Source organism: Anthonomus grandis, chromosome 5 (genome assembly GCF_022605725.1).
Source record: "Anthonomus grandis grandis chromosome 5, icAntGran1.3, whole genome shotgun sequence".
In the NCBI taxonomy this organism is placed as follows: Eukaryota; Metazoa; Arthropoda; class Insecta; order Coleoptera; family Curculionidae; genus Anthonomus; species Anthonomus grandis.
The window spans coordinates 6,902,197-6,917,993 of record NC_065550.1 but is presented as its reverse complement, the minus strand read 5'-3'; the positions used below and the strand labels follow the sequence as shown (position 1 = coordinate 6,917,993).

At 32.6% G+C, this 15,797-nt stretch overlaps 1 protein-coding gene across 6 annotated transcripts in view; it reads left to right on the top strand.

Moving 5' to 3' along the window:
* The window catches only part of LOC126736440 (putative gamma-glutamylcyclotransferase CG2811), a 40,920-nt gene that overhangs the window by 3,499 nt on the left and 21,624 nt on the right, over positions 1 to 15,797 (top strand). The window contains exon 1 of one of the 6 annotated variants that reach the window (XM_050440779.1): positions 143 to 185. The exons of the other annotated variants lie outside the window; for them this stretch is intronic. The gene's annotated coding sequence lies outside the window, so the exon portion shown is untranslated. Of the gene's footprint in view, positions 1 to 142; positions 186 to 15,797 lie in introns of those variants that run through there. 6 annotated transcript variants of the gene reach the window in all.

Below are 15,797 nucleotides of genomic sequence, written 5' to 3'. Positions count from 1 at the left end.
ACTGGGATTGCTGGGAAAATGGTCAATTTTTGTTTAAATTTGCGGATGTGGGAGTGTTTCTGCTTCATCGAGTAGGCCGCGGCCCCGCATTTTAATCAGCTGTTGCTTCGGAAATGACAACAAACAAGGCGGGAGGCACGCGTTGTGTTGTGAAGTGTCAAGTGACAGGATGGGACCAACGAGGGGTAAAAACAAACGGATCCTATTTTAAGATTAATTTATTAAATTTTAATAATACATACCGACGATTGAGAAGTGAAACCATGTATCTACCATTTTTCTGAAATCTTCAAAAACTACATTTTACAGGAGAGCAAAAAAACTTCAGTAAACTTAAAATTTTAATTAAATTGACTCTTCTGTTTTTTTTTGAACAAAACAAAGGTTTTCTTATAGTTTTTTTTTATTTTTTTTATTTATTAAACGGGAAACCCCCATTACAAAAAAAATTAATTATAAAATACAATTATGTCAATAATTAATAATCCTTACTTAAACTATTAAGAGTTAAAGTACTTAACTAAAAAAAAGACTCTAAAGTAATTAAACAAGAAAAATATATATCTTTGTATTAACTAATAGATTAGGAACATAAATTCTCACTTGGTTTACCCATCAAACAACATATTAATTAAAAATATTAATTGAACAATACTAAGTATTCAAAATTTTCATTAAACTACCCTTAAAAGACCCATATGAATTGCCAAAAACATCTAGCCTCTCCTCCCGATCCAAAAAATCTAGAGATCTCACCAAAAAAGAGTTTTTACCATAATTGGTTCTATGGAACCCAATATGAAATAAATTATTTTGTCTAAGTGTTTTCTGAGGAATAGAAAATTTAACTTGGGAAAGTAAATCCGGACAGGATATAATACCATTCAACAACTTATAGATAAAACAGATGTCAAACATTGTTCTTCTTTTATCAAAAGACAAAACTTTAACATAATTCAATATTTGGGAATAATCATGATTAGCAATAAAATCTAAATTATACATGTAGTTATAATATCTTAAAAATTTGTTTTGCACACTCTCCAGTAATGACTTATAGACATTATACTGGGGAGTCCAGATAATTGAGCCATACTCAAGCTGTGATCGTATTAATCCCACATATACAGATTTGACAGCTTGCAATGATAACTCCTCACAATTTCTAAGCGTAAAACCCAGCATTCTATTAGCTTTTACTACTATTTGGTCTATATGATTGCAGAAGTTTAATTTCGTGTCAAACAGTATTCCTAAATCCTTAGCAACATCCTTTAATTGAAGTTTCTGGCCGTTAATTGTGTAAAATTATGGTATCCTACTTTTTTTCCTATGAAATGAAATTTGGAAGCATTTATTAATATTCAAATCCAACAAATTATTTTGGCACCACAGAGAAAGGCCATCAAGATCTTTCTGTAAGAGGCTGATATCAAGTTCATTCATAATAACCAAGAAAAGTTTGAGGTCATCAGCAAACAATAAAAATTCACAATACTCCAAGACATCCCTAAGGTCATTAACAAACAAACTAAATAGCAAAGGAGAGCACTGTCCGCCTTGTGGCACTCCAGAACAAACTTCAATCACCCTAGACATAAAATTACCAAGTTTAATCACTTGCTTTCTATCACTAAAAAAGCTAAGCAACCATCTTAGCAATCTATCAGAAAAACCTATATTTCTCAATTTTTCAATTAATAACAAATGATTTACCTTGTCAAACGCCTTGGAGAAGTCTGTATATACAGCATCAATTTGATGCCCCCTCTCCAAGGCATCTGACAACTTGTTGTGGTATATGAGTAAATTTGTAAGAGTGGACCGACCACCTCTAAAACCATGCTGTTCCTCAACAATAATTTCTCTATATTGCCAATTTAAATGGGCAAACATAAGGCTGTCAAAAATTTTGGGGATGGATGACACTATGGACACACTACGATAATTTCTGACATAATCCCTCGACCCTGATTTAAAAATAGGAGAAATATAACCTTCCTTCCATATGTCTGGAAATGTTCCAGAAATAAGAGACAAGTTAAAAAGTTTACATAGTGGCTGTGATAGCGCATATCGACAGTTTTTTAAAAAAATATTGGGGATTCCATCTGGACCAATCATTAACTTATTAGGCAAAGCCCCCAGCTTATCAAATACCTCAGCCAGACTTATGACAGGACAGTCAATATTAATTTGGCTAAAAGACTTTTCAGGTGGGGTTGTGTTTGCATTTGAATAGACTGCAGAAAAGTGAGTAGCGAATAAATCAACAATCTGCTGACCATAAGTTGCAACACTATTATCTAAAAACATTTCCCTTGGTACAATGTTAGATGCTCTTTTCTTATTAACGAACTTCCAAAAATTTTTCGGATTACTAGTCAAGTTCTCATTCAAAGTACCAAGATAATTTCTGTAGCATTCTTAACTTAACCTTTTACACTGAGCTCTCAGAACGGTAAATTCATGATAATCTCTTTCATCATGGGATAGTTGGTATTTTTTATGCTTACTTTTTTTGAGAAATACCAATCTTCTTAATTCGGTAGAAAAATATGGAGGAAAGCTAGATGTCTTATAATTTTTTTGAGGCACAAAACATTGTATACCAAAATTTAAAATGTTATAGAACTCTGACACCATAATGTTAATATCGCTATCATTAAAAATAGTATCCCAATTTATAGAAAAAAAATAATCATTTAAACCCTGATAGTTCCCATTTTTAAAATCAAAATAAAATATCTCGACTTTAAGTGAATCCAACATTACATTGTTGTCTACTCTAAAATTAAAGGTATAAGAAATATGATAAATTGAGTCACAAAAAAGTGGATCTGGAGACTTAAAACATTTCATGGCGCTATCGTTGGTAAACAGAAGATCCAGCAACACATCCCTGCTATTTGGCATATCAATCATTTGGTACATATTAAAAAAACCATATATTTGTGCTAGAAACACGGCTGGTGAATTTGTTGGACAGTCTACTTGGACCCCATTATGAGCATTTGACCAATGTACCCCTGGCAAATTGAAGTCACCCATCATGTAAAACTTAGTGCTAGGATACATAGAACAGATTTCTTCAATTGTGATGCAGTGATCACTATAGATATCATCAGAGGACCCTGGGGGAATATATACACCGCCAACTACAAAACTTGATCCTGAACACTTACATAACAAAAACAGCTGTTCAAAGTGAGATTCTGTCTTTTTAATGATTGAAGCTTGTATGTGATTTTTTACCAGTATTAGCACTCCACCACCTCTACTCTTTGATGTAATCTGCACATTTCTATCAGCATGAAATATACTGTAATTACAGCAACTAAGTTCTTCCGAAAAAATTTCCTCATTCAACCAACTCTCCGTAATAACAATAATATCATAACTTGAACAATCCAACATTAAGTTCAACTCAGCAATTTTGGTACGAAGCCCTCCCACATTCTGGTAATACATTTGTAATGGCGTATTGGCTAGTTTTTTCTCGTGTTACGTGTGTTATCTCTCAGGCTGTCTTTCCTTACAACCTTGGGACATCCATAAATGTACCTAATGATGTAACTATCATTTTCTTCGGCATTCCTCTCTTGCAGCTCAGTTTTTACCTTCCTAAACTGGTCTCTTTGCATCATCGTCTGATCTAGATTAATGCTGTACTTAGTCCCCGACAATTTTTTCTTAACTTTTAATACCTCTTTAACAAAAGCCTGTTCAGTACAGACCACTTTTAATAGCCTGCATGAGCCTGTCTTTTTAGTGCCAATTCTAAGAACTTTTTCAACTTTATCGAGTCCTCGATCTACCTTCATCAGCTTAAAGACATCTTGTAACGCTTTCTTGTCATCTTCGATTCTATCAGTTAAATCGGTTCGTTTAGACTCATTTGCACCATAAATTAATAAATTTCTAGATCTAGTTGAAGTTTCCTGCATCTCGTTGAATAACTGCTCGGTAACCAACTCAGCAGATTCATGCTTACACTTCTGATTTTTTACTGATTCCAGCTCCCTTTTTATAACTTCAATTTCTTTCTTTAGCTCTCGTCTTAAAAGGGCTTTTAAATGCTTCTCTGCATGGTTTACAGAAATACATCATAGTTCGTTTCTGAATGACAACAGCCCTTAGCTCTGATGCATTTAACCCAGTGCACCCTTCCGTGTTGTGCATAACTATGTGGCAGCTGTCACAAATCACTATTTTAGATCCGTCTGGTATGGATTCATTGCAAGTGTTGCATAAATTGACCATGTTTTCGCCTTCCTAACCACACTTTCACAAAACTCTAAAAATACTTATAGATCCTGTACGCTAGTACTTGTGCTGAAGCAGGATACAAAATATTACTGATTACATACTTTTTTAGTCAAAGTTTGATTAAAAAACTCCCAAAAATAATGGGGCAAAATTTTTGTAAACACAAGGTTCAGACATAACCTAAAAACGGTACAAAATATTTTATAATTTAATATTTTTAAGATTTAGAGCACTTACGTGGTTTCACATAAAAAAATCTTCTGAAATGTGAAAGATACGTATTATCACACATGGACGGTGCAGGGCGGAAGGAACTTTTTTTTAAATTTATACTAAGAAAATTAAATCCCCATTTAGTGTTTTTCAAAATTTTTATTATTTACAAAAGTAAGTAGGTAAAGAAAACGAAAACTTCAAATTAACAAAGTGAATGTTCAAACAGTTTTTAAATAACAAAAAACGGATAGGTTAATTTTGGAACTTATTTTATGAGATGAATTCTTTAAACCAAACCGCTCGAACCGCAAAATAAAACGAAACTCTTAAAATAACATTAAAATAAAAATTCTTTAACATTGGATATTAACAAATATAAACTTTGCTTTAAAAAATATTTACGCCTAGGGATTTTTTTGAACTAAATTGTTCTTTAATAAAAAATCAAAAATGGGAACTGAATATATATGATACACTTTTATTCTGACTTTGGTAAGTGATCATAGAATAGATGACAGTCTTTTGGAATAACATATTTTAACTGTTGCAAATGTTCCCATTTTGGTTTTTTTATCTTTATAGGTGCTTTTCGCAATTGCACAAATGATATTAAATCAGGTACAGTCTTTTCTACTCGTCGTTCTGGAAGATTTTTGAAATTCTTCTTTAAAACCTAACTTAATTTGAATAATGCCATCGGGGGTATATCTGATAACTTTAATATCATTAACCGTAGGGTCATTTACCCTCCGACCTGGCCTTATAGAGTCGTATTTAGGTGACACAGACTAGTCTTTTATAAAGTCGAAATTAATATTTTTAAATAAATAAGAGTTCTTTTTTCTTGCATCCGTTGTAATTTTTAAATAATCACTAGGTAAGTATATCGACTTATTCTTAAGATTTCTCTCGATAGTAGCGTGGACCGAGTCCACTTCCATTTGTGTATGTCCACGTTCAAGGTATTTTTGGTAAATGGTAATGTTCTTATGCACGCTTAAGCTTAACAGCGTATTTGACAATACAGAATTTCGGTTTTGATAAGTGCACCCGTCACTCCATATTATAACGGATTTATTTAATTCTTTAATTTGCAAAATGTAATCAACAATGCAAGTAGCAAAAGTACTAGCCGTAAGGTCGGCTTCGGTTTCAGTAAACCAATAGCAAATACAATGGTGGCTATTAATATTAAATATTGTAAAATTATGACAAAGTAATTTTGTTCTGTAATATAAAGCCGATGCATTGAGTGATGGGCACACTTTTACAGCCTGCACATCCTGGGCTAAAATAATAGCTTTACCTTCTGCTCCTAAAAGCTCGTCTTTTTGTTTTTCTTCCCTTGCTATTTTCCTTTCAACATGCTCTTGGTAGGTATCGCATTTATCTTTTTTGGGAGGTTGAAAAGCAATCTTTTTTTCTTTTACAATGCAGTCAAAAGTATGTCTTCATAAGGGCTTTGCATTGGGATTTTTTTCGAGGCTATAGTTCTGGTACTCTCGATAAACAGCAGACATGGAATGTCCATATATTGGCTCCATATATAATTTATTGGTAGATTTTCTGTAATAATGCGATGGGAGCTTTGCTAAAGAATCCAGAAACTCTACAAGAATTTCTTTTGCAGTGGAACTGTCACTTCTAGGTCCCTTACTTTTCCGCCCAGTGGAATTTGCTGCCTCTTTTGAAGAATGAATACCAGACTCACACGTTTGGACCCACGTTAAAACACTCCATTCTCGAAGCCCTAATGTCGAAAGAAAAAATTTCTTACATACTTTCAATACTACCGTTAATATTAAGGGTGTATTTTAATGTTGAGCTTCTTCTTGAAACATCACCCGGACCCTTTGTTAAGCGCGCAGTCTCAGATTTCGTAACAAGTGAACAGACAGATTTTTTTTTGATCCCAACTCATTTGGGAACAAAATTTGATAAAAAACTGTTTTCGGTCTTCTTCAGAAATTTCCTGACAGTTCCTTAATTTGGATTTTAAACATACATTTGAAGTACATCGAGGACCCATTTTCCTTTCATCTCTTGCAGTACCCCTTTTGGCAGGTGCCCCTTTAGGTCTGCTCCAACCTTTATAAGCTTTTTCTTGCTTAACTTCTTATTTTTAAAATCTGTCCATTTTTTTACTTTTAGCTCTAGGCACGTTATTATCTTCAGAGTCCTCGGTATCAGTTTCAAGATCTTCTATAGGTCTTTTTGTTCCTTTTTCTTCGGAATCGGATGACTCACTTTCATCCTTGAAGGCTATATCGTTGGTGGATTTCTTCGTACTCATTCGTTTCATCAACTTCCACATTCTGGAAGGAGCTGATTCACAAAAGTGAATCAGCTTCCCTATGCGATTCTTCTCCAAGGTTTAATAAACAACTACTGAGGTCATCACACTCATTTCCTAGATGTTTATCCAAGAAGGAATCATGCAAGAGACAAGTATCTTGCAAAAGGCCTAAAGAAATGTTTCCAAGCGAAACATATTCAATGATGGCGACATGTTTTTCTTTTTCATTTTCTTCGTTTGTTTGGGTAGTAGAAACTGTTATTTCGTTTCCTAATTCATCGTAAAATATACAATTTTCCAAATCAATAGGTGAATCTAGACTTCTCACTGGTTCATTGGGGTAATCGTCAGAACTACCTTGTGCTATATTGTCTTCTGGTATAACAGTTTTTGGAAGGTTGGCAAATATTTTCTCAATACGAGATGAATATTTTTTGTGTTCCATTTTCTTGATCTGTAAGAAATAGTATATTATTATTATTTAACGATCGTATAATGTAGGCTATATTCCACGAGCCGAAGGCGAGTTTAATAATAGGACATTATACTCGAGTCAAATATTATACTATACTTTATCTAGGACTATCTGGAGGGGAGCAAGTATTTCATTTTCGCTCTTAGAAGTCATTTAAATTACGTTAAATACGATTATTTAACGCAAAATTACTCTAAACGTAAAAAAAATCTTTGTGTTGTCAATTTTTTTTGTTTGTTTGGCGTAGTTTTCATAAAAGGAGTCGGTAACACATTCGCACGAAAGCCCTAGAAAATAATGTATAAAAATCGCACTCTCCGCATTACTGGAATACGTACACATTACCGGATTATGAATACATAAAATGGTATTCATATTCCAGTGTAAAATATGAATATCATTTTATGCTTACTATTGCCCGTATTTATAGACGAACCTTGAGGAAGCTGTAATCCTTAATGGAGGTTATTTTTTAATGTAATTTATTTATTTATTTCCAACGGCAGAACCAAATAGGATAATTAGGGATAATTTGTATAATATTATAATCTGTCAAAAAACGATAAAATCGATATTTTAAAATAACATTTTGATTTAGTTATGCATAATAAAGTAAGTAGCATAAAATTTATTATAATTTCAACAATAAAAACCACTAAACTTACCTTAAAATTCACACAGCCACCAAAACCGTTCTAGCGGCCATTACAAACCACGCAAAACTAAGTAAAATACGAGGTGTCACCAGCTGATTTGTACCGATGTACATGCGTGTTGTCACAAAAACTTAATTTGAGGTGCAAAATATTTTAAAAAAGATACGAGGTACGAGGTGTAATTTAAAAGATGCGTAAACAGATTTTCTAACGTTTTAGTTTCGTAACTATATTTCGGCAAAAATGTAGATACGTGGTCTCACAATTCTTAGAAAATTGTAGATACGGGGTTTCACTTCTGAACCGTCGATACAGGGAATTTGGTACTATAATATTTATTAATAATAATAATTATTAACGTTATTTACCTAAAGGATATACAGGGTGTAAATAAATAGATGCGAAAAAGTTCAGGGGCTGATTCTTGGGTAAATTTTAAGAAAAAAACTATATATGAACATATGTCCTAAAAGTCCTAAATATTTGTTTTTTAACAATACCTGTGAAACCCAGGGTTGCCACCTTTTCTGTTTAGAAAATCGGGACAGAACTGACACGGCCAAAAATTCCAAATATTATAAAATTGATTTAAAAAAAAACTACTCATAAATTTGTTATCTACATTTTATTATATTTACCTAAAAGTAAAAACTAAATAATATTATTTATTAGAAATAGGATCCAAAAAGAAACTTAACCTGACTACGTTCTAATACATTTGACTATTTATTTGACTACATCTAAAAAGAAAAATTAATATTTCTAGTTTACTTAAATTTAAGAAAGGTACTAGGTACACTATATACTAATTCTAACTAAATAGAAATGCTAAAAATTAAAGTTATAATTTTATTTATTTTTAAAAGAATACTTTTTATTTGATTTTGCTGCCAAAATAAGAGATTGATTATTTTTAATCTTCTCTAGGAATTCCGCACAACTTAAATTGAAGTTATATGAAATTTGAAGTTCGATTTTAATTAAATCCACTGAACATCATCTATTCCTTGTGTTTGCCCACTTTAACGACATCGATGAAAATATTCGCTCGACATAGGCATTAGATGGTGGAATACTTAATAAAAAAGAAACTATTTTCAACAATGAGGGCATTTGAATTGATGTATTGTATGTTCTTGTTATTAACAAAAAATGTTGTTAGTATTTGTGACTTTTCCGCATTTTCACGTCTTTTATGTTCATGTCCATCCTTATGGTATTTAATTTCACTTAAACCGCCATGAGAAATAGAAAAGTCTTTTTTACAAAGAATGCACCGGGCATATAGCTCATTTGATGTACCTGCAACCCATGGAAAATCCTCTTGCGAAACTTTCCTATATTTGCAAAGCGTCTTTTCCTTTTTAGGATTGGGTGGACTTAAAGATGGATCTACGTATTCTTTTTGTTCTCTAGACTCTGTAGAATCAGAAGAAGATTCACCATCTTGCGCTTGTGAAGTTGATGGTTTAGGTTGTGCTACTAAATACTTCCTCAAGCTCATCTTTTCATGCAAGCTACAAAAATAATACAGATATCTTTCATTTTAAATCTAATTAGAATAAAAGAACCACATCCTATCTAATACTATTTTCAGAATAAAATATTTTTAAAATGCTAGAAATCTTTTTTGAACCAAAAAAAAAACTACAAAAATATAACTAAATTTCCTACAAAAATATAAGTACTGAATAAAATGGTTTTATCTTACCTTTTAAAATGCTTTAATGAAATACACACACTTATAACGTTTATCGATACACCGCGATATTTAAAAAAAAATCAACTAACGTCAAATCAAAGTCAAAATCGTGCTTGCCGTGATAGATTACAAAACGGTTTAGTTCAAAAAGCCCTGAACTACTAAATACTAAATGGAAAAAATAAGAAAAATAATATTTTAATTCTTTTCAACGGGGAATCCCCCAACTAGCCAAGACGTTAAGCGTTGCTGCCAACTCTGCGACTCGCATTCGTTTGAAGCACGGATGCAGATTTTTTTTGATAATTTGTTTTTCAATTTTTTTTTCGGGAGCAATCAGCCAAAATCGGGACATATCATCTTAAAGTGGGGACGCGGGACTTTAGTGGTAAAATCGGGACTGTCCCGACCAAATCGGGACGGGTGGCAACCCTGGAAACCCCTGAAGATATTTTAGTAATATTTGGTATGTATTTTCTACGCATCAAAAGGCATTTTCTAATGCTCACAAATTTTTTTTATTGGTATCAGTGACGTTCGAGCAAGGTTTAAAGTAAATATTTTTGATAAAAAATATGGTACACCACTGTTTACTTAACCTATTTTGTTTTTTTCTTAACCTTTCAAATAATGTATTAACTTATTAATCTGTATTAACCTGTTAAATGTCTGCTGAAGATTGTGGGTTGATTGTTAGTTCTTTAAAGTAGAAAATTTTTTTGTGCAATTTTGATCCATTTCATCAGAATGGCAAATTATTCAAATGGCCGATATGCATTTTGTTTATGGTCTTGCTAACGGAAATTCATTGCAAGCATCTAGAATGTTTGCTGAAATGTACCCTCAACGAATGGCACCTTATTATACATTATTTGCACGCCTTGATCAAAGACTACGCGAAACTGAAACTTTTCAACCAAGAAAGTGTGATTATGGTCGCCAACGCGATATTATAGAACACCTGAATTGGAAAAAGCAGCACTTAGTTTAATTGATGAACAACCTGACACCAGTAATAGAATAATTAGACTGCAGCTACATGTCAATCATATGAAGGTATGGACTATTTTAAAGGATCAGTTGATATATCCATATCACGTAGGTACAACGAGTCCAGGCTTTATTACCACGAGATTCATTGGGCAAAACCCTCAGTTTTTAAGGCAGATTCTGTTTTCCGACTAAGCTAATTTTTCCAGAGACGCAATCATTAACTAACATAATAACCAAATTTGGGAAGATGAAAATCTACATGCCATAGTTGAAGCTCATCACCAGCAAGAATTTTCTTTAAATGTATGTGTTGGATTCGTTGGAGACCACCTTATTGGCCCACATTTTCTACCACAGAGATTGAATGGGGAAACATATTAACATACACTCGTTTTCTCCGAGACATAATTCCAGGACTTCTTGAGGCGGTACCCCTAGATGTTAGAAAAGTAATGTTGTTTATGCGCGATGGGGCTCCCGCCCATTTTAGTTTATTAACACGTCGTTATTTAGACGAAACATATCCAAATCGTTGGATAGACCGAGGCGGTTCTTAGTTTTGACCACCTCGGTCACCAAATATGAATCCACTAGATTTTACCAAATAGGGTCGTTTCAAAACTTTGGCGTACTGGGTATTGATGACTTAAGAAAGCGAATTATTAATTCATGTGCCGTAATTTCAAAATTCTCTCGGAATTTTTTATCTGATTTAAAATAAAAATTAGAATCACATCTAAGCATTAATAATAAACACGTAATACATCTAGGTAGATGGACTTTATTTTTTTAATCGAATACGCAACCTCGGACAAAAGAAAGTCAAGAGTTACGCCTTTTAGTTACGCCTCAAAAGTTACGCCTTTTAGGACATACGTTCATATACAGTTTTTTTCTTAAAATTTACCCAAAAATGAACCCCTGAATTTTTTCGGATCTATTTATTTACACCCAGTAGAATATATCAGTCACGCAGTAGTAGTCGTACGAGACGGTCATGTTTACGCTCGTAGAAGGCTTCGTCAGTGCTCAGTTTTGTTCTGTTTTGAATAATTTTGCTTTGTTATAATCCGATTTGATTTGATCCCAAAATAAGTGATATTGATAATAATAATCTTTATTTAGCAAAAAATGCTACATGACATATCAGAATTAAATATAAAAATACAAAGCTTGTTTAGTTTAATTTACATCCATACACACACACGTAACTCCACAATCGATGTTTGATGTTTTGATTTGACCTGTAAAATTTTTTCTGTTTACATTTGCTGCCTGCTGAATTAATTTCGTGTTATAGTCATTGTTCCTGTTTTATAAACACTTTTTTTTTCATTTTCATTTTTTGTAGAGAAACAGTACCTCTAATCCCTACTATTCTTAATAATTCTATTTAAAGGGTGACTAAATTTAAGAAAATTTGTATGCACCTGGTATCTATAATAAGTCTACATAATAAATAAATAATTAATATGTGCATATATTTCTTTTTCAAATTTTATAATTAAAATATACCTATACCTATTAATATTTGCATAGCTGCTAAGAAAAAATAAACCAAGATATATTTAAAAAACCAGAATACCGAGAAAATCACCTACCATGTTCTACAAAAAATAGCAAAATAAAAATTTCATATTACAAACATTGCACTCATAGTATATAAAATTAAAAGAATTTAAAACAGGCGTAAAAACTTTTCATGATTTTCCCAATAATATCTTTTAAACAGAATATTAAAGCTTTTGTTTTTTACCACATTCTTAATATTTTCAGGGATTAAATTGTAAAATTTAGATCCTAATTATGTTATGAAATGTAAGTCACACTTAAATTGTGGAATATTTAGATTATTAGCCGTATTGGCTCGAGTTTCATAGATATGACAAAAATTATTTGATTTTAATTCTTTATTACAATGCATAAAATTGCACACTGCAAGGATATATAACATTTTTACGCCATTTACTTCATTAAAATATAATTGATTTGAGGGGTATAATACGTTTATATAGCAAACTGTCATTATTTTTCCAAGCAGAATCACCCCCTGAAGTTTGTCGCACTTATTTACTAACACCCTGTATATTATGCCTGAGCCTACTTGCTTCTATCATATTCATTTTCAGGCCAAGGGTGTTTAAAATACAGGACAAGCATTTTTGCAGGACAAAGAAAAATATTTACATCATTATCTAATACCTACCAAAGATACAAAACATTACGAGATAGTTTTATCACTAACCAAAACTCCTTATTTTTACTCTCAATATTTAAAAATTAAAAAAACATTCTTAACAGGGATAAAGGTCCAATCCCTTATAGTCAATTATATAGTCACCGCCCAAAGTTCCGCATAAATTCGATAAAAATTAGAGACATGATTTTTTGAGAAAACGCTCGGACCCGTCGATTTTTATTTTAAGTTGCGCATTAATTCACATATTTAACGGAAACCCAACGAATTCAAATTTTGATGATGCTAGGGTACGGGGATCGAGTGCGCACGCAAAAAGAAGTAAGTGAACTGTTTAATGCCAAATACCCAAACCATCCTATTTCTCAGTCAACAGTTAGTAGAATAGAGCACAAATTCATAACTTCAGGTCATGTTAGGGATTTGCCAAGATCAGGTTGTCCAAAAATTTCTGAAGAAACAAAATTAAACGTTCTGCTCTACGTCGAAGAAAATCCAAACAATGCAACTTCACAAATTTCTGTTGATAATAATATACCTGGAACGTCAGTAAGACGCATCTTAAAAGCAAATGAATACCACCCTTATAAAATTAGACTAATACACGAATTAAATGAGGACGATCCTGATCGAAGAAACATCTTGCGAGCAAATGATGAACATTTGCAATAATAATCGTCAGTTTGTATTACGAGTTTTGTTTTCGGATGAAGCAACTTTTAAACGATGTCGTAAATCGGCAAAATTGTCGGTACTGGTCAGTGTCAAATCCACACTGGGCAACTGAGGCTTATACACAGTACCGTAAATCTATTAATGTTTGGGCTGGTATCGTGGAAAATAAAGTAATAGGGCCATACTTTTTTGAAGAAAACTTAACAGGACAACGCTATTTGAATTTTCTTCAAGAAGATCTCATCCCTGCTTTGGCTGCCCTATACCCAGACGAACAAGACCCTGCCGTCTCGACAGATAATTTGTGGTTTCAGCAAGACGGCGCACCGCCACGATTCTTTCGAGATGTCCGTAATTACTTGGATACAGTGTTCCCAGGAAGATGGATAGGACGAAGAGGGCCAATAGAGTGGCCGGTCAGGTCACCAGACCTAAATCCCTGCAACTATTTTCTATGGGGGAACCTAAAAAGTAAAGTTTATATTGAAAAGCCAAACAACGTAGAAGATTTGAAACATAGAATTGGATATGAAATTATCCCGAATATTATGACCCGAAATAATTGATAGTGTTTTACATGAGTTTGTAAACCGTCTTGCTTTCTGCCAAGAAGTAAATGGGGATCAGTTTGAAGACTTGATACATTAATAAGAGTTTTCACAGTTTATAACATTTTATCCTCCATTTTATCTTAATTTGTAAATAGACGTACTTACTTGTTTTCTTGTTGGTTAAACGTAAATATTTCTGAGTCTTCTTCTTCTTCTTGAGTTTTGAGATAAGGTGTCTTATACGAAAGTAACTTGGAATTTCGCCTATATTTCATAAATGCAATAAAAAATATAGCATTCCATTAAAAAAAATGAGCGATGACCTCATATCTTTTTTTTGTTCTACCCTGTATACAAAAATTTAAGTGAAATAATGCGCAACTTAAAATAAAAATCGACGGGTCCGAGCGTTTTCCCAAAAAATCACGTCTCTAATTTTTATCGAATTTATGCGGAACTTTAGGCGGTCACTGTATAGGTTAGTTAGTGTTTAAGTTTTGTTCGGCCCTGCTTCATTGCATTTTCCGCTCTATTAGTTACATCATTAGTATATAAGGCCATTTTTAAGTAGCTTTAGTTTAGTTTTAATCTTCTCCTGAAGATGCACATCGTTAACGAAACGTGTCTCAGAGTAAAAATGAAGAGGTTTTTGGTTAGTGGTCAAACTGTCTCGCCAAATTTAAGTGCCACACGAAAGGTTTCACCCATAGGACTACATAAAATATAATAAAATAAATTTTATTTTACAGTTAATTATAGCAAAAAAGAACATAAAATTCTAAAAATGAAAATTAGTTGATTATAAAAGAAAATATATTAAAAATGGGTATTAAATTGCAGAAATACAAGCATATTATACTGATTAAATAAACCTTTTAGGGTGTTATCCTATTTAAATATTCCAGATTAGCAATAAAATATAAGTATGTATTATTGACTAAAAATACAAAATATATTATAAACCTTTTTTTAATTACCCACAGGGTGAGTTTCGAGTAATCGCATCGATCGATTGTGGGAAAACTGTAATTAGGAAAAATTTGACAATATATTAATAAGCCAATGGGGAAATCCGGCTAAAATATTTTTAAGATGGCGGCACTTTCGGTTATACCCTAAGTAGCTACTTATGGTGTCGCATATGAGGCTATAAATTGCAAATATCGACTTAATATAATCTACAGAGATTTTGCCTTCGACAAGTTGGACCATAAAATTCTTTCCAAAAACTTTCTTAAATATCTAGTAGAGTTTTTTATTTTCTATTTATAAGATAGACCACAATTTCTAGAGTTAAATGAATTGAGATTATCTAACTAGCATCAAAACAAAAATAGAGCAGGTGTGCTATTCTTGATTTTTAACAATCACATTGATGACCACGAGTATTGACATAAGTTTGCCAATGATATGAAGGTTTTTCGTCTTATTAAAAATCGTCATGACTGCATGCAGCTGCAAGCAAATCTGGACAGGGTTTATAAATAGTGTGAGGTAAGAAAGTGCCAATTTCTTTGCTTAAAGATGAGATTGACTTTGATTACGTAACAAATGATAGTACACTTCCGAATTGTAACTTTGTTCGTGACCTGGGGGTCTGTGTTAATAAAAAACCTACCTTTAATGCTCATATAAATACCATGATAAGATCTTTTTTAAAGACGTATGTATGGATTTTTTTTGTAGTGTCCTAATTATGCAGTGCATTAACACTAAAATTAAGCAAATTAAAAGTATGCAGTGCATTAACACTATTTCTTCGCCAAT